Here is a 19,345-nt window from a genome sequence, read left to right as displayed (position 1 = left end):
ACACACAATGTTTGATAATAAAGTTCGGCCAATTTTTGTCTCCAACCACAGAGCATCTGCAGTTCCTTTGTATTAATGGTGAAAGATTAGAGTTTACAGTGTACAAGTTACAACTCTACCTCTGAATGGTACTGTCGGAGCCTTCGCTCCTCCGCACCCCCTGCATCAAACGTCTCCACTTATCAGTAACTATCAATATGTAATAATCTACTTTTTTATATGTTAATCAATGATTGATATTATTAACTCTACTGTCTAAACCAAATTAGCCACTTTAGAGCTGTCAGATCTTTAATTTGTTACTTGGTAGCTTTGACTTTGAGCCAAAACAAACAAAAGGAGATCAAATTAATTGAGCATAAATAAAGTCTTTTGATGAAATTTAACTAATCTAATCATGAGACATGTGATGAAGTAGACTAGATTCTTGATTTCTTATACAATAATGATACAAACGTGTCAAATAAAAAATAATGCTTTTGGTACTTCCAAGTTCCAACACTATTCTTTATTTTCCACTTGTGTTTTTAATATAGAGAGGTTGAAGAATAAAGAAATAGCAAGTAGTAAAGTGGTTTCACATTGGTCTACGGATTCTAGGCAGTGTAAGAGTGATGCCATCTGAATCAGTTTCTTCTCTTGTTTCATTTTTGATCTGTACACCAGATACACACATCTCATCAATAAAAATATGGCAATCACCACCTTCTTTTTTCTCGTATAATTTCACGTATGTGTTGATACTCGTTTAGGCTTTACAGAAAATCTCGAATCCCGATCTTCGTTGATGACAGGGAGCTTCAGAGAGGGAAAGAAATCACACCCTCACTTGTAAAGGCAATTGAAGAATCAAAGATTGTCATTCCTGTGTTCTCTACCAACTATGCTTCTTCTTCATTTTGCTTAGATAAACTTGTCCATATCAATGAGTGTGCCAATAGGAAGGGTCGTTTGGTTTTACTCGTATTCTATGGCGTGGATCCTTCTCACGTGCGTCATCAAACTGGAAGCTACGGCGAAGGATTGGATAAGCTGGAAGACAAGCTTCAAAATAGCATGGAGAGGTTGAAGAATTGGAAGTTGGCTCTTAATCAAATAGCTAACTTGTCAGGCTACCATTTCAATATTGGGTACCAACTTCACTCCTGTCTTTTGTTGATATTTGTAAATATAATATTAAGAATGTTTGTATATCGAGTAGTCCCACATCGACTATATCATATAATTAGTTATAATCTCTCTATATATAATAAAGTCTCCGTAGTGCTTTTCAAAACACACTATTTATTCAAATGTCTCTTAGTCTCTTGTATTTCAACATGGTATCAGAGCCTGCTAAGAGGCAATTCTTTCTTCGCCATGCTTTACCCGATTGACCCACTGTCTTCCGGTGAGATTTTTTTCTTCAAATCGTGTCATCACTCTGGTTTGCCTCTCACTTTTCAAATTTCTCCGGTAACCTACCAGCAAAAGCGCCTCTTCCGATCCAGTCGTTCCCCACTTTTAATCGGCAGAAACCTCCACACGTCTGATGGTCGATCCTGACAATTTTCCCACCGCTCCACTCTCCATAGGATAATTGTTTCAGATCTGATACTCATGGCTACTCCTCATAACTTTACGCCAAACTATGATAATTTCCTCATGTGGTATCAGAATTATCAGAACTTAGATTCTACTGCTTTGATAGCACACACTGGTAATTTATCTGCTTGTCTCTCTCAATCATCTTCTCTTGGATCTTGGATCCTTGATTTTGGTGCGTCTGATCATGTTACCGGTAATAAAAATCTTTTCTCTTCCTTCTCTACATCCGGTTTCTTACCTATTATAACTTCTGTCAATGGTTCTCAAATCCGATCTGAAGGGATTGATACTGTTCAAATTCTACCTTCTCTTACGGTTACTTCTGTCCTCTATGTACCTAATTGTCCATTTAATTTACTTTCAGTCAGTCGTTCAACTCGTTCTCTTGATTGTAGTGTCACCTTCACTAACAATAACGTTATCCTGCAGGATCGGAGTTCGGGACGGACGATTGGTGTCAGATGTGAGTCTCAAGGCCTTTATTACCTCTCAGTGTCATCTCAGACATGCTCAGCCAAAGATTCTCCACTCACTATCCATGCTCAGTTAAGTCATCCCAGTCTTTCCAAACTACATAAGTTGGTGCCAAATTTATCGAAAGTATCTAATTTACATTGTGAGTCGTGTCAGCTAGGGAAACACACTCGTGGTCTGTTTCCCAATCGAGTCAATAAACGAGCTTCGTCCCCTTTTGCTTTAGTTCACACCGATGTATGGGGTCCCTCGTGTATTGTCTCTACTCTTGAGTCTAGGTATTTCGTCACCTTTATTGATGATTTTTCACGTTGCACGTGGTTATTTTTAAGGAAGAATAGATCTGAATTATTTTCTATTTTTGAACAATTCTATCAAGAAATAAGAAATCAATTCGGTGTGTCTATCCGTACCTTAAGAAGTGATAATGCCCGTGAATATTTATCCCAACAATTTTAGAATTTTATGTCACACAATGATATTCTCCATCAAACATTTTGCCCTCACACACCTCAACAAAACGGGGTAGTCGAACGCAAAAATCGGCATCTTGTAGAAACCACTTGGACCATACTTCTCCATGGTAATGTTCCACTTCGGTTTTGGGGGGATGTTGTGCTAACGACATGTTACCTTATAAATCACATGCCCTCATCTGTCCTTAACAATAAAATCCCTCATTCAATCCTTTTTCCCAATTCTCCACTTCACCCAATTCCTCCCCGAGTCTTTGGATCCACATGTTTTGTACACAATCTCGCTCCTGATCTTGATAAACTCTCAGTTCGATCACTAAAGTGTGTCTTTCTTGGTTATCATCGATCCCAAAAAGGTTATCGTTGTTATTCACATACTCTACAATGATACCTAGTATCGGCCAATGTCACCTTCTTCGAGTCGGTTCCATATTTCGAGTCCAGTCACGTAACTCTAGAACCCATTCAAGAAAGTACTCCCACACCTTTTCCGACAATTATTAATGTCCCGCCTACCACTATCCCCCATCAGGCTAGGGCTCCTGACCCACCCACTTCTCGACCACTTCAAACATATCAGCGTCGTCACCCAACGCCTGTCGTCCCTGTCCCTGAAGTCATACCTGTCCCTGAGGTCATTGAAGACTCTCCTCTGACGCCTCCACCATCACCAGATCTGATCCTGCAACCTGAGTCTGATCTTCTGACTGCCTTTCGAAAAGGTATACGTCAAACACGAAATCCTTCTCCATATTATATTGATTTATGTTATCACCGTCTTTCCCCTTTGCAGTATACTTGTTTGTCTTCTTTGTCTTCTTTGTCTTCTGTTTCTATTCCTAAAACTCCAGGTGAAACATTATCTCACCCTGAGTGGAGACAAGTAATGATTGATGAAATGTGTGCTCTTCAAAGCAGTGGTACCTGGGAACTGGTTCCTCTACCCCATGAGAAATCTTTAGTAGGTTGTCGTTGGCTTTACACAGTGAAGGTTGGTCCAGATGGTAAGATTGATCGATTTAAAGCTCGATTGGTAGCCAAAGAATACACTTAAATTTTTGGATTGGATTATAATAATACCTTATTGCCTGTAGCCAAGATGTCATATGTTAGATTTCTTCTAGCCATTGCAGCCATTCGATATTGGCCTCTTCATCAACTTGACATCAAAAATGCTTTTTTACATGGTGATCTTGAAGAGGAAGTATATATGGAGCAACCACCTGGATTTGTTGCTCAGGGGGAGTAATCGAATATGGTGTGTAGGTTACACATGTCTCTTTATGGTGGTCTTAAGCAATCTTCGAGAGCTTGGTTCAGAAGATTCAGCACTGTAGTACAACAATTTGGTATGGTCCGTAGTGAAGCTGGCCATTCTATTTTTTATCGTCACTCAGCCCAAAGGTGTATTTATCTTATTGTGTATGTAGATGATATTGTCATAACTGATAGTGATCAGCAGGGTATACTCCAGTTAAAGCAACATCTCTCGAATCAATTTCAGACAAAATATCTTGGTAAACTTCGTTATTTCTTGGGTATTGAGGTAGCCCAATCTAAAGATGGTTTGGTGATTTCTCAGCGGAAATATGCTATGGATATTTTGGAAGAAACAAGTTTGTTGAATGCTAAACCAGCTGATACTCCTATGGATCCAGGTGTCAAACTACTACCCAATCAGGGGGAGCCTCTATCTGACTCAGGAAGCTATAGAAGATTGGTTGGAAAGTTGAATTATCTCACAATCACTCGTCCAAACATTTCTTTTGCAGTTAGTGTGGTAAGTCAGTTCTTAAACTCCCCTTTTCAGGAACACATGGATGCTGTTATCCGGATTCTGAGATACATCAAATGTGCTCTAGGAAAAGGTCTAGTGTATGAAAATCAAGGACATAGCCAGATAGTTGGATACTCCGATGCTGATTGGGCAGAGTCACCCATTGATAGACAACCCACTTCTGGGTATTGTGTACATGTTGGAGGAAACCTTATATTCTGGAAAAGTAAGAAACAAAACGTAGTTGCAAGATCAAGCGCCGAGGCAGAGTATAGGACCATGGCAATGGCAACATGTGAACTTATTTGGTTAAAACAGTTGCTCAAGGAACTTCAAAATAAAGAAGCAAGACCAATGCCACTTATTTGTGATAATCAATCTGCATTGCACATTGCTTCAAATCCAATCTTCCATGAGAGGACCAAATATATTGAGACAAACTGTCACTTTGTCAGAGAGAAAATCGAATCAGGTGACATCGTCATAAACTTTGTCAACTCTAATGATCAATTGGCAGACATGTTTACAAAATCTCTGCGAAGCCCTAAAACTAATTATATATGTAACAAGCATAGTGCATTTAACTTATATGCTCAAGCTTGAGAGGGAGTGTTGATATTTGTAAATATAGTATTAAGAATGTTTGTATATCGAATAGTCCCACATCGACTATATCATGTAATTAGTTATAATCTCTCTCTCTCTCTATAATAAAGTCTCCGTAGTGCTTTTCAAAACACACAGTTTATTCAAATGTGAAATTCTGGTATCAGATATAAGATGTCGAAGGTAATGTCACGACACTAATATCTGGTAATACACAATGGATAAACAAAAACAGAATGGTAAAGCAAATAACACAAGCAATTGTTAACCCAGTTCGGTGCAACTCACCTACGTCTGGGGGCTACCAAGCCAGGAAGGAAATTCACTAAAATAGAATTAGTTCAAAGACTCTCCGTACATTTCAACAAGTTACAGTCTTTATCACATAATCTCTACCCGTACAATTTCTACCTAAGCACTCTTAGATATGAGAACCCACTCACTTCTTTTACAATTACACACCAGTGATTTTAAACAACAATCACTTGAGAAAAGAAAATACTTTTCAATTACACACTCTTGATTATACTTCACAGTTTCAATCAAGAAGACACACTCTTGATCTTGCTTCACAACTTTGATCAAGAAGACACACACTCTTGCTTAATAGCTTTAGAGTGACAAATTACAACCACAAATCAGTCCAATTCAATCATCAATGGATGACTTGAATGACCTACAAGTCTCACGACTAAACAGACACAAACCCTAACTCTCTCTCTATATTTCGCTCAGTATTGGTTGTGTGTACAAACAGGTTTTCTAAGTCCCTTTTTATAGAAGCATTCTGCTGGGCTTGGACATCTTGAAAACCCTAAATCTATTTTCCAATCAAATCTTTTTATAACAGTTGGTTAGATCTCTTTGGAAAATAAGTAAATCTGGTTGTAATCCATGATTGAATGCGCCAGTTAATCATATCTTCAATCATCCATAGATTTCCATTAATTGTGCAATCACAAAACACCAGACATTCATACTGAATATTCTGTGTACAGGATGTCATGACATCGGGCCTGACATCCTGGAAAAATCCTGCATAATCCAATAATTTTATTTTATAACTTCTAACAGGTACAACCATATCAGATGTCATGACCTTGTGTATGTCATCTGAAACAATCCTGCATGAACATGTCTTTCATTTAAGCTCCAACAGGTACATCCAATATCAGAAGCCATGGCATTGTATGTGGCATTCTGAAATAATCCTGCTTGCACATGTTCTTGAACTCCAGCAGGTACATAGGATATCTTATGTTAAGACATCACATATGACATCTTATGTTAAGACATCACATATGACATCTTATGTTAAGACATCACATATGACATCTTGTGAACACTATTTGTTTTACCAAAATTGCTGCCAACACTTAGAATCAACAAACTCCCCCTTTGGCAAATTTTGGCTAAAACATATATCTGTCCTTTTTGTTCACAAGGTAAACTATCAGCAGTTAAACAACTTAACAGTAGTTTAATCAGCAGCAGAAGCAAAAACAATTACTAGCTATGGCTACTAGTAATACACACATGCACAAGGGTACTTCTCCTCCCCCTAAATCTGTGCAACAAACAACAAAATTACTAGTTATAGATGCAACTAGTAAGACACACAAATGCACAATGCACCAGGGTACTTCTTCTTCCCCTAAATATGTGCATTCATCAAATAACAACTACTGTAACTCCAACACCTGTACCAGCCAGAATGTCATTCTGACATCTGCTTCAACATCAGCACCTGTGCACCATATCAGACAACCTCTTTGACATCTGTAAACATCTGTAAACAGAACACCATTCTGTTTTAGCACCTGTGCACTTCTTTCAATAATAGCTGTCCTTCTATCCAACCACATACAACTTCCACACATCAGCTTCCATATCAAGCACTTCTCCCCCTTTTTAGTCAAAATTGACCAAAGGTGACCAATCAGACAAAATAAATGTCTATTAACCTAGCAGAGAATGTTAGATCAGATGTTAAAACAGAATATTCAGGAAGTACACACCATCATTATACAGAGCTGAAAGCTGAGATAATGAACAAATCCAAGGAACTCTTTAAGAGCCCTAAAAATTACATAATAGACATCAATAAGGACTGCCACAAAATACATAATAAAACAATCAAGACAACAACCTTCCAAACAGTAGCCCAACTTCCACCACACCTCCCAGTCTTCAATTCAAGCAGGAACCATTAATCAAAAGAAGAAGTATCACCTTCACCTTCATCTTCATCTTCAGAACACTCAGAACTTCCAGAGCTGCCACTGGATTGTGCTTTTCCATCTGAATCCTTACCAGCCTCCTCTTTTTCCAGGCTACAAATAAGAGCTTCCAAAGTTCCTTTTCTTGCCTTGGCCACCTTCATACCCTTTTCCAATTCCTTGCAGGTATCTTTCAATTGATCAATTAGGCTTCCTTGAGATGCATGTTCTCTTTTGTCAGATGTCATAACAACATCATTTATATGACTTCCCTCAAACAGCTTATAATGAATGGATAGAGGGGTTTTTCTTCTGCTTGGCATGTCATTTGTATTGAGTATGCCTGGTTGTTGGCTCAGGATAATGCCACACATAAGGGAAGGGAAAGCAATAGGTAACTTCACAGCATTTGTAGAAGCATGTCTGATGGTTTGATCAAATATAAATTTGCCAAAATCATAGTTTATCTTGGTTCCAATAGCATGAATGATTCTTCCAAGGACAATGGAGATGGTAGAGACATGATTAGTAGGTACCCAATTTGCTGAACCAATCTTGTGCATAATGGCATATTTAACAGCGAGCTTACTAGCTGATAGGTGTTTCCTACTAGGCCATTCCTTAACTTGGCCAGCTGTGATAATTCTACAGACCTCATTGTCTGTGGTCTCTAGATCTACTCCTCCATCAGTTCCTCTCCCTAGGAACTTGTTGATGATGGTAGGTGAAAGTTTCACACACTTACCCCTTACAAAAACTTTGCAAACCTCCCTACTGCTTCTTTCATAAATCTCCTCAGGGATGTTCACAATGAATTCTTTGACCAACCCCTCATAGCACTGAGGCAGAGCAGTCACAGTTTTCATAAGACCAGTTGCCTTAATTAACTCCATGACTTCTTTTACTTTACTTGCCTCTTTTCCCAATTCTCTTTCAACTGCTACCCTTCTTTGAGTCACAAACTTCCATTTGGCAGCACCATCTTCTACGTGAATAGAGATATTTTCAAGATGAACAACAGCCACTTTGTTTGGAGACTTCTTTACAGACTTCCTTTTAACAGGGGGGATGTCTGAGACATCGTATTCGACATCCTCATCAGATTCAGAACTCTCACTTTCTTTCCTCTTCCTGACCTCTACTTTACTCCAAGACTTGGAGGGACCTATACCAGCAACCTTTTTTTCTCTCCCAGCTGTCCTTATCTCAGCCATACTCTTCCTCTTTCTCAGTTTATTAGCTACACTTGTTTTCACAAGATTTACCAACGTGTCATCTTCTTCCTCAGACCTTTCTTCTTAATATCCTGAGCAGTATCAGGGGACATGCTAGGTAAGTTTTTTCCAAGAGAACATAGTCCCTCAGCAGCAATTTCCTTTTCTGTCTTAGATGAGTCATCATCTTTCTCAGTTTGGGTTTCCTCCTCAGGAGAGGGGTCCCTTCTGGACAGAGGGGTAAAAATATCCTTGACTCCATGTTCTTCATTCAGTATCTTAGTAACTAGGTTTCTTATGGTGCGATCAGTAAAGTGCATGTCCTCTTTATCATAAGATTTTTCAGGAGTGTTACCTTGCTTAGCTCCAGCCATGGAAGGGGAGCCTGGGACGTCACCCGGTATCACACACAGAGGAGTCACGTCCATCAAATCTTCATCTAAGAATTACATGGAGGAAGTTCTTGTATGAAAGGGTTTGGAGCTGGATGTTGAGACATGTTGTTGAACTTCTGAGAAGAGTTTCTTTGCCCTAGCAGAGGTTCTCTGAGTAAATTGATGAAGATGGAAAGAATTATGTTCAGGCAGAGCGTGCTAATGAGATAGATACTATTTCCAATACTAGGAGATGATTCATTATTAATGTGGCTTTTTCTTTTCATTGGACAGACAATATTTTTGTTACCTTTTCCACTCCACATTAATTGCCATATTTTCTCAAGAAACCAAGCCCCTAATTTCCCTCTTTCATATTTCAGTTGGACATCATACAAATCCCTTGCAGTCTTGTTGGTTAGTTGCATTTCATGCTGTAGAACTATGAGTTTGTTTTCCACATATTTTTTAAATGAGTGATGGAAGCAAATAATGTACTTGGTCCAGCTGTGTTGAATATGATCTTTGGACATAGGTGTACCATACAGGTTGTCATAATACAATGTCAAAGCATCGAGTGTGACATTGTATATAATTATCAGTAGTTTCATCCAACCTGGTTGAGAATTGTTGCTTTCATCTGATATCTTTTCTATCTCAATTTTCCTTGCACACATAGTCCCTTGTGTCTCAGTTCCAGCAAAGCTCTTACTAACTTCAGACTGCATACCACCAGTCATATGTTCCCCTTTTTCAGGTATTTGGGCCATCATGACCTTCTCTTCCATGAGGTTAGGTCTTAGCTTCTGATGTAACATCCTTGTCTGCCATTTTTCATTTCCCTTGAAGGTTCTTCTCGCAATAGTACTCATCTTAGAGGGGTCATCCATTTGAGAGCTCCACTTGTAGCAATTATTTTTGGTCCTGATTCCTTTCATAATCACTTCATTATTTTTGTTAACAATCAGATATTCAGTTTTAGTGAAGATGATATTCAGACCTTGATCCCCTAGCTGACTGATGCTTATCAGATTTGAAGTCAAGCCCTTGACCAGTAGAATATTGTCAAGTTTAGGGGCTCCAGGACACTCAAGCTTGCCTATCCCCTTTATTTCACCTTTTGCTCCATCACCAAAGGTTACATAGCTTAAGTCATGAGGGTGAAGATCAGTTATCAAGTCTGAGTTTCCAGTCACGTGTCTAGAACATCCACTATCAAAATACCATTCTTCTTTGTGAGCTATTAGACTTGTAACATTAGTCCTAGGAACCCATTGCTTCTTGTTGATAGGCCTGTGCTGTTTGGGTCTGGGTTGATAGTGAGTCTATTGATGAACAGGGGTAGGGTAACCATACAACTTATAGCAGAAGGGCCTTGAGTGTCCAAATTTCCCACAGTAATAACATCTCCATCTTTGGTGTTTGCCTTTCTACTGTTTTCTCTTCTGATGATGTGACATATGATGTGACATCTTAGGAATGCTCTTACTATTGCTGCATTTAGGTTTAGCTTGAGGTTTGCAACTACTTTCAGCCTTGGATTTATGGTACCCTATTCCAGATTTGGCTCCTGTGATTAGTCAAGTTTGGAGAATCTTGTCTAAGGAGTCAGATCCATTGTTTAGCATCCTTACATACTTGGTTGTCTCTTCTAGTTTTGAGCTTAAGAGCATGACTTCAGTTTTTAGCTTGACGATGGTTTCCATATGTTCTCCCTTTTCCTTCTCTAGTTGTACTATCTTCTGGCTCTCAACTTGTTGACTTTCATCTAACTTGACCTTCAGAGCCACAACTTCTGTTTTCAATTTGGAGATGGTTTCCAAGTTCTACCTTCTCATTTTCAAGTTGAGTTATTTCTTTCTTCTGGTTTAAAACCTGCTTGCTCAGCTCTACACTTTTATGACACAACTCTCTGTAGGTAGAGGCCAATTCTTCAAAGGTTACTTCACCATCACTTGAGTCTTCATCAGATCCCCATCTTCCTGTCAAAGCAGTCACAAGATTTGCAGCCTCCTCTGTATCACTCTCATCTGACCAGGTGGCAGCAAGACTCATCTTCTGCTTCTTGAGGTAGGTTCCACATTCTGTTCTAATGTGTCCATGCCCATCACATTCATAACACTTTACTTCTTTTCCTTCTTTGTGCTTCTCCTCTGACCTTCCTCTTCTTCCATTGCTGATGTCAGATGAGATGTTCTTGACATTTGCCTTGGATCTTACATCCATTTTCTGTAACAATCCGTTAAACTGTCTCCCCAGCATTGCAACTTCATTGGCCCATTATTTATCCATATCTTGACTGTTTTCCTCGTCTGTGTTGGATATGAAGGCAATGCTCTTGGTTTTCTTTTCAGTTCCATCATTTAGTCCCATCTCAAAGGTTTGGAGGGAACCAATTAGCTCATCTACCCTTATGTTGGAGATGTCTTGAGACTCTTCTATGGCAGTCACCTTCATTACAAATCTCTTAGGAAGTGACCTGAGTATTTTTCTTACCAATTTTTCATCTGTCATCTTCTCTCCTAGGGCTCCTGAAGCATTAACAATCTCAAGGATACTCATGTGAAATTCATGAATGTTTTCATCTTCTTTCATCCTTAAGTTTTTAAACTTGGAGGTGAGCCGCTGAAGTCTAGACATCTTTACCCTAGAGGTGCCTTCATGAGTGGTCTTGAGAATGTCCCAAGCATCTTTGACCACTTCACAGTTATTCACCAGCCTGAAAATATTCTTTTCTACCCCATTGAATATTGCATTCAAGGCTTTAGAGTTTCCAAGAGCAAGATCATCCTCCTCCTTGGACCATTGTTCTTCAGGCTTCTTCTCAGTGGTGGCTTCTCCTTCTTTAGTAATGACAGGATGCACCCATCCTGTTAGCACAGCTTTCCAAGCCTTGTTATCAAGGGATTTCAGAAACGCTACCATTCGAGGTTTCCAATAGTCATAGTTAGAACCATCCAAAATTGGTGGCCTATGAATAGATCCTCCATCTCTCTCCATTGTACCAGAAAGTATTGCCCCTAGATCTCACCCAGAACCAGAGCAGGATGCCTGCTCTGATACCAATTAAAATTCTGGTATCAGATATAAGATGTCGAAGGTAATGTCACGACACTAATATCTGGTAATACACAATGGATAAACAAAAACATAATGGTAAAGCAAATAACATAAGCAATTGTTAACCCAGTTCGGTGCAACTCACCTACGTCTGGGGGCTACCAAGCCAGGAAGGAAATTCACTAAAATAGAATTAGTTCAAAGACTCTCCGTACACTTCAACAAGTTACAGTCTTTATCACCTAATCTCTACCCGTGCAATTTCTACCTAAGCACTCTTAGATATGAGAACCCACTCACTTCCCTTACAATCACACACCAGTGATTTTAAACAACAATCCCTTGAGAAAAGAAAATACTTTTCAATTACACACTCTTGATTATACTTCACAGTTTCAATCAAGAAGACACACTCTTGATCTTGCTTCACAACTTTGATCAAGAAGACACACACTCTTGCTTAACAGCTTTAGAGTGACAAATTACAACCACAAATCAGTCCAATTCAATCATCAATGGATGACTTAAATGACCTACAAGTCTCACGACTAAACAGACACAAACCCTAGCTCTCTCTCCATATTTCGCTCAGTATTGGTTGTGTGTACAAACAGGTTTTCTAAGTCCCTTTTTATAGAAGCATTCTGCTGGGCTTGGACATCTTGAAAACCCTAAATCTATTTTCCAATCAAATCTTGTTATAACAGCTGGTTAGATCTCTTTGGAAAATAAGTAAATCTGGTTGTAATCCATGATTGAATGCGCCAGCTAATCATATCTTCAATCATCCAAAGATTGCCATTAATTGTGCAATCACAAAACACCAGACATTCATACTGAATGTTCTGTGTGCAGGATGTCATGACATCGGGTCTGACATCCTGGAAAAATCCTGCATAATCCAATAATTCCTTTTATAACTTCCAGCAGGTACAACCATATCAGATGTCATGACCTTATGTATGTCATCTGAAACAATCCTGCATGAACATGTCTTTCATTTAAGCTCCAGCAGGTACATCCAATATCAGAAGCCATGGCATTGTATGTGACATTCTGAAACAATCCTGCTTGCACATGTTCTTGAACTCCAGCAGGTACATAGGATATCTTATGTTAAGACATCACATATGACATCTTGTGAACACTCTTTATTTTACCAAAATTGCTGCCAACACTTAGAATCAACAAAATGTCTCTTAGTCTCTTGTATTTCAACACCTTTCTTTAATTTTTCAATTGTCTGAATATATATCAATATTTAAATGAGGAAAGATAGATATGCCTTTTTTTATGTTGAATAAGTCAGTTTATTGTATGTCAACAATTTGAATTGTGATAATAGATTTACCAATACATGTATGTGATTTTGAAGCATCTACTCAAACTTATGTCATTGGACAGGAATGAATATGAATACGAGTTTATTGTGAAAATAGTCCAAGAGGTCTCCAACAAGATCTACCGTGGTCCTTTACATATTGCAGATTACCCCGTTGGACTCGAGTCTCGACTACTTCAGTTAATGTCACATCTAGATGTTGAATATGATCATGGAATCCAAATGTTGGGGATCTGCGGAATTGGCGGATTAGGTAAACGCACACTTGCACGGGAAATTTATAATTTGATTGCCGACAGGTTTGAATGTTTATGTTTTCTCCATAATGTTTGAGAAAATTCAGCTAAACACGACTTAGAACAACTCCAAGAGAAAATTCTTTCCAAAATAGTTGACTTGGATATTAAGATAGGAGATGTTAGTGAAGGAATTCCGTTAATAAAGCAAAGGCTACAACGAAAGAAGGTTCTTTTGATTCTGGACAATGTTGACAAATTGAAGCAACTACAAGTTATGGCTGAAGGACTTGATTGGTTTGGTTCTGGCAACATAGTGATCATTACCACTCGAGACCAACATTTGCTAGTAAGTCATGGAATTTACAAAAAATATCAAGTACATGCATTAAGTAAAAAAGAATCCCTTGAATTGCTCAACTGGAAGCCTTTTAAACATACGACAGTTGCTTCGAGCTATGATGACATTTTAGACCATGCAATAGCTTATGCTTCTGGCCTTCCATTGGTTTTAGAAGTATTAGGTCCCAACTTGTTTGGAAAGAATATAGAAGAATGGAAATCTATATTACATAGGTATGAAAGGATTCCTAATAAAGAGATCCAAAAGATACTTAAAGTAAGCTTTGATGCTCTGGAGGAAGACGAGCAGGGTGTTTTTCTCGACATTCCGTGTTGCTTCAAAGGATATGATTTGAGAGAGGCCAAAGATATACTTTGTGCTCATCATGGCCAATGCATAGACTATCTTATCGGTGTCTTGGTCGAGAAAAATCTCATCAAGATTATTCATTTGGATTCACATGTTACTGTGACATTATATCACTTAGTAGAGGACATATGTAAATAAATTGTACGGCAAGAATCACCCAAAGATCCTAGAAAATGCAGTAGGTTATGGTTCTATGAGGATATAGTTCAAGTTTTTGAAGAAAATTTGGTGAGCAGATTGTTATATACAGATGATTTGTATTTTTATCTTTCATCTTGATTTAGTTTGTTTGATTATTAGAGCTATTAATGATCATATATAAATTGTATGTAAAATCTATAAATATATGTTGAAGTTGTAACAGGCCTTCTCGTCCACAATAACTAACTTTCCATTCTTCACGAACTTCAACTTCTGATGGAGAGTTGACGTCACTTCCCCAACTTCATGAATCTATGGAGGACCTAGGAGACAATTATAGGCAGAATGGATATCCATCACTTGAAACATAATATGAAATAAGCACGGACCTATCTTCATCGGGAGATCAACCTCTCCAATCATAGTCTTCTTCGAGCCATCAAAGGCTTTCACAACAACCTCATTAAACCTCATCGGAGCACCTTGATAGGAGAGCTTGGATAGAGTATACTTTGGCATAACGTTTAGCGAAGAGCCAGTGTCAACCAACACATTGGATAAAGCATCTTCTTGACAGTTCATAGAAATGTGCAGAGCCAAATTATGGTTCCTCCCCTGCTCGGGCAATTCTTCATCACTGAAGCTTAGATTGTTACACACATTAATGTTGGCCATAATGCCATCAAACTGACCAATTATTACATCATGATCCACATAGGCTTGCTCCAAGACCTTTTGCAAAGCCTCTATGTGAGCTTCTAAATTCATCAGCAAGGATAGGAAAAATATTTTTGATGGGGTATGCAATAACTGATCCACCACATTGAACTCATTTCTCTTAATCAACTTCAACTCTTCATCCTGATCAGACTCCTGGTTCACACTGTTGGACTGGCCAGACGGTCTAATAGGAGTTTCCACCTGAGTTTGCTTACCCACCAAAGCATCTTCAATTCTTTTAGGAACCGCAAAAGCAAATACTCGACCACTTCGAGTCACACCACTTACATCAACAATGTTCACAACAGAAGAGAAGGAAAGAATAGGGACTTCGTTTCCATCTTCCAACATTGTAGCATTGTACTTGTAAGGAACAACTCTATCAGATTCATAGGGTGTAGGTCCCTCCAGACGAATAACCAAAGGAGAGATGATAGACTTTTAACTATTGTAAGAAATCATAATTGGTTCTGGGATATTGAAATGGGGAACTATAACATTCACCTCATGCTTATCTTCATCCATATCTCTGGTAATCCGAATAAGATTTTGATCCAACATCTCTTGTAAATCTCTCTTTACCATAGCACACCTCGAGGTTTTCTTGAACAGATATGGCAAGAAGCATGATTGTGCTCATAATAACTCAACTCGCACAAAGTTACATGCATCTCAACCAAGGATCTTCTAATCAGGTTGACATCAAAGACACGATACTTTTGAGGAAATCCCTCGACCATATTCACAGTTGCACTACAATGTTTAGGCAACGAATTGGCTTGCATATTAGGACCAGAGTCTTCAAAAGACAGAATACCATTTTGCACTAGTCTCCTCACTTCAACTTTCACAGAAAAACAGTTCTCAATATCATGATCGGGTGCACCTTGATGGAATGCACAATGATGATCAAGTTTATACCACCATGGGAGTTCTTTAGAAATAATTGATGGAGTTCTCGTATGCACCAAATTCTTCTATATCAAAGCAAGAAATAACTCCGCATAAGACATAAGAATTGGATCGAATTATGCTGGTCTCTAGACACGGTTCTGTTAATTCTGCTGATGAATACGTTGTTGAAAATGTGGTTGATAATTCGCTGCTATTTGAATAACTAGAGCAAGATTAATAACCGGGGTAATTGGCGCCATATGCTGATGAAATTGACTGTTTCTCGGAGATCTTCTACGCTTTTCTTGTGAAATAGCGTTAGCATCATGTTCCTTCTTCTTGGGCAAACCATTCCCATACCTTCTGAAACTGTCAGAAGAACTACTTTCTTTCAATCGTCCCTCACATACACCTTTTTATAGTTTCATTCCCATGTTGACCATCTCGGTAAAATCACTAGGAGCGCTTACAACCATTTGGGCACAGTAAAACGGACTCAGAGTCTTTAAAAACAACTTTGTCATCTCTTTCTCTTCTAGCAAAAAACTGACTTGCGCGACAATCTCGCGCCATCTCTGTGCATATTATTTGAAAGTTTCCTTATCCTTTTGGGACATAGCTTGAAGTTGATCTTAGTCTGACGCCATGTCAACATTATATTTGTACTGATGAACAAAAACTTCACCTAGATTGTTGAAAGTACGTATCTAGGTGCTATCAAGTACCATGTACCATTTCAAAGAAGCACCAGCTAAACTATCTTGAAAGTAATGAATCCACAGTTGATGTTTATCAGTTTGAGTTGACATCTTATGAGCATACATCACCAAATGACTCAAAGGACAAGAGTTACCCTTATATTTCTCGAAATCTGGAACTTTGAACTTATGCGGAATCTTCACATTAGGAACTAAGCACATATCATGAGCATTCTTCCCAAACATTTTTTTCCTCTCTGAGCTTGAATCTCTTTATGCATAGCTTGAAACAGATCTTGAAATTCATCCATCCTTTATAGGCACCAACAGTTTCACTCTAATAAGCATGGAAAATAGGTTCGTCCATATAAGGAGTAGCATGGACCACGAGAGGTGGTACAGACATAACTGGTTAAGCAACAGGAACTTGAAGAACTGGTTGATACCCTTCTGGCATAAAATGAGCAGGCATACCTCAGGGGAAACCAAGAGGCATCTGATGCTGTGGAGCACTGACTGGAGCCACAGGAACCGACATATAGATGATTTCGGAGATCACAATCCTCTGAAGCAGGGTCTGAGGAGGAGGAGGAGGCTGATTCTGAGCAGCCTCCAGAGCTTTCATCATAGCAGCGAGCCTTTCAAAACTTTCCCTCAAAGTAGTCACTTCTTCACGAAGTTCACGATTCTCTTGCTCTAGACGATCCAACTTCTTTTTTTGATTAGCACAAGTGTTGTACTGGTGAGAGAACTTGTCTTAACTAAGACCAAGAAAAGGAAGCAATGAGACACCTGGCAAACTTACATAAAGTAAGACCAAGATGCAACATGATGCATGTTATGCAAATGCAAATGCAAAGTTTTCAAGGAACTTCAAGATATAAAGCCAATTGCAAACATCATAAAAGGAAATAACACATTTTGAAATACTAAACATCTCATCTTATTAACAATGGAAAGGATTACAATCTGAAATACAATCTCAATAATCCTAAAAAGTAAAAGTAAATAATTTAAGTCTATGGAATCATATCCGATGATGACCCAACTCCAAGCTGATACTTCTTGCGAATTCTTTTGATCTCTCTTTCATATTTACTCTTCATGGCATCCTTCTCCATTACGAACTGATCTACAATTCCTTTCCAAACACCGGAAGTAGGAAGATAAGTTGATGATAAACTGTTAGAGGAAAATAAATCCTCTTGGTCCCTTGACCTCTCCATAGCACGCTGCTTAAGCAACTCTGTCAAGTCATCCTTTTCCTTCAACTATTTCTACAATTCTATCTTCTCGAGGTTTGAAGCGTGAAACTTGTCTTCCCAAGCATCCTTATCTTGCTTTATCCTATCCAAAACTTCTTGTAAGTCCTCTATGTCTTCAATATGAATTGTGGGTGATTTGACCACTACTAAAGACATAGATCTCTCATAAACGTAAGACATCTTGAATTATTTTGCTCTCCTCTTCACCCAACTAGTGTAAGGCTTCAAAGCTACACAATTCTTCAATCCAAGCTCACTTTTTCCTTTCCTATGAGTATTATGCCAAGCATGCACCATCCTAGCCTTCAATCCTTGAGTGTCTTTTCCCTTTTGGAAAAATAAACCTTCTAACAAAGTGTTATTAGGTTTGTCCTTCATAACGAACCCAAGTTGTCGTCTTGCCAAAGTTGGATTGTAGTTGATTCCTCCTTGTGTACCAAGAAGAGGCACATTAGAGAACTCCCCACAACTATCAATAATCTCGATGTCATCGTAAATAGAAGAATACCAAGTGATGTCATCATTGGTGAGAAACATAAGTCTTTGAGACCATCTTAAACAACCATTGTTTTCTTTCAAGATAGAAGACACCGACAAGTGCGAAATAAACTACTTGTGTAGAAAAGGTACACAACATACAATAGTTTCGTTTCCCTTAGAAGTCCTACGATGAATGGAGAAATAAGTGTCACCAAGCAAAGTTGGAACTGGATTCCCAACCAAAAAGATCCTAATAGCATTAACATCAACGAAATTGTCAATGTTGGAAAACAAGACCAAACCATAAATGAGTAAGACAAGAATAGTTTCAAAGGCCACCATGCTACCAACATTAGTAAAATAAAAGGCTTTCTCAATCAGAAAGTTTGAAGTCAACCCTCTAATACCTTCTTTGACAGTGAGATTAGCATCTACGTCTGATTTCTTCAGATGAATAGCTCCAGCAATAACTTGAGATTTCAGAGTCCCTTCCAAACCACAAAAAGGAACTCTATCAGAAACTGGTATATTCAAAAGATAAGCATACTCTTTCATAGTAGGCAACAACCGATAATCAAGGAAAGTGAAACATCGATATACAAGATCGTAGAAGTGAACCAGAGTACAAAGAAGACCATTTTCAACATCAGTAGATAGAACAGACAAAAGTCTTCCAAAAGGGTCTATGAAATCCTTAAAATCATTCACAAAATATGCTAGCTTTCTTAATTCCTTAAGATCAAGACATCTGAAACTGTTTTTCCGAGTATTCCTTCACCCAATATCCATGGTCAAAATATTTTCGATGTTTGTAAAGAGAATCTCTAAGTTCCTTTGAAAACTGAGAAAAATGCTCATGAATGCAATGAATACATAATGCAACAACAACAAACAAGATCACATAAGGCACACAAGCAAGGTTCAAAGGTTCGGAGTCACGAACATGGAGCCAAGGGTAAGAAACAACCCACAAGGTATATACTAAGGGTATAATCACCTGTCGAACAAGGTTCTAAAAAGGTTCCCATAGTCATAATTCCATCTTTTGGATATTATCGGCTTAAACGACT

The 19,345-nt window shown here is 38.5% G+C and overlaps 1 pseudogene; it reads left to right on the top strand.

Annotated features, from left to right (window-relative positions):
- The first annotated feature begins 445 nt into the window (after window positions 1-445).
- Window positions 446-14,307, top strand: LOC127104340 (disease resistance protein Roq1-like; annotated as a pseudogene).
- Window positions 14,308-19,345: the final 5,038 nt, after the last annotated feature.

Source organism: Lathyrus oleraceus, chromosome 1 (assembly GCF_024323335.1).
Source record: "Lathyrus oleraceus cultivar Zhongwan6 chromosome 1, CAAS_Psat_ZW6_1.0, whole genome shotgun sequence".
Taxonomy (NCBI): Eukaryota; Viridiplantae; Streptophyta; class Magnoliopsida; order Fabales; family Fabaceae; genus Lathyrus; species Lathyrus oleraceus.
Note: the sequence above shows the minus strand (reverse complement) of the source record. Positions and strands in the feature narration are given on the sequence as shown.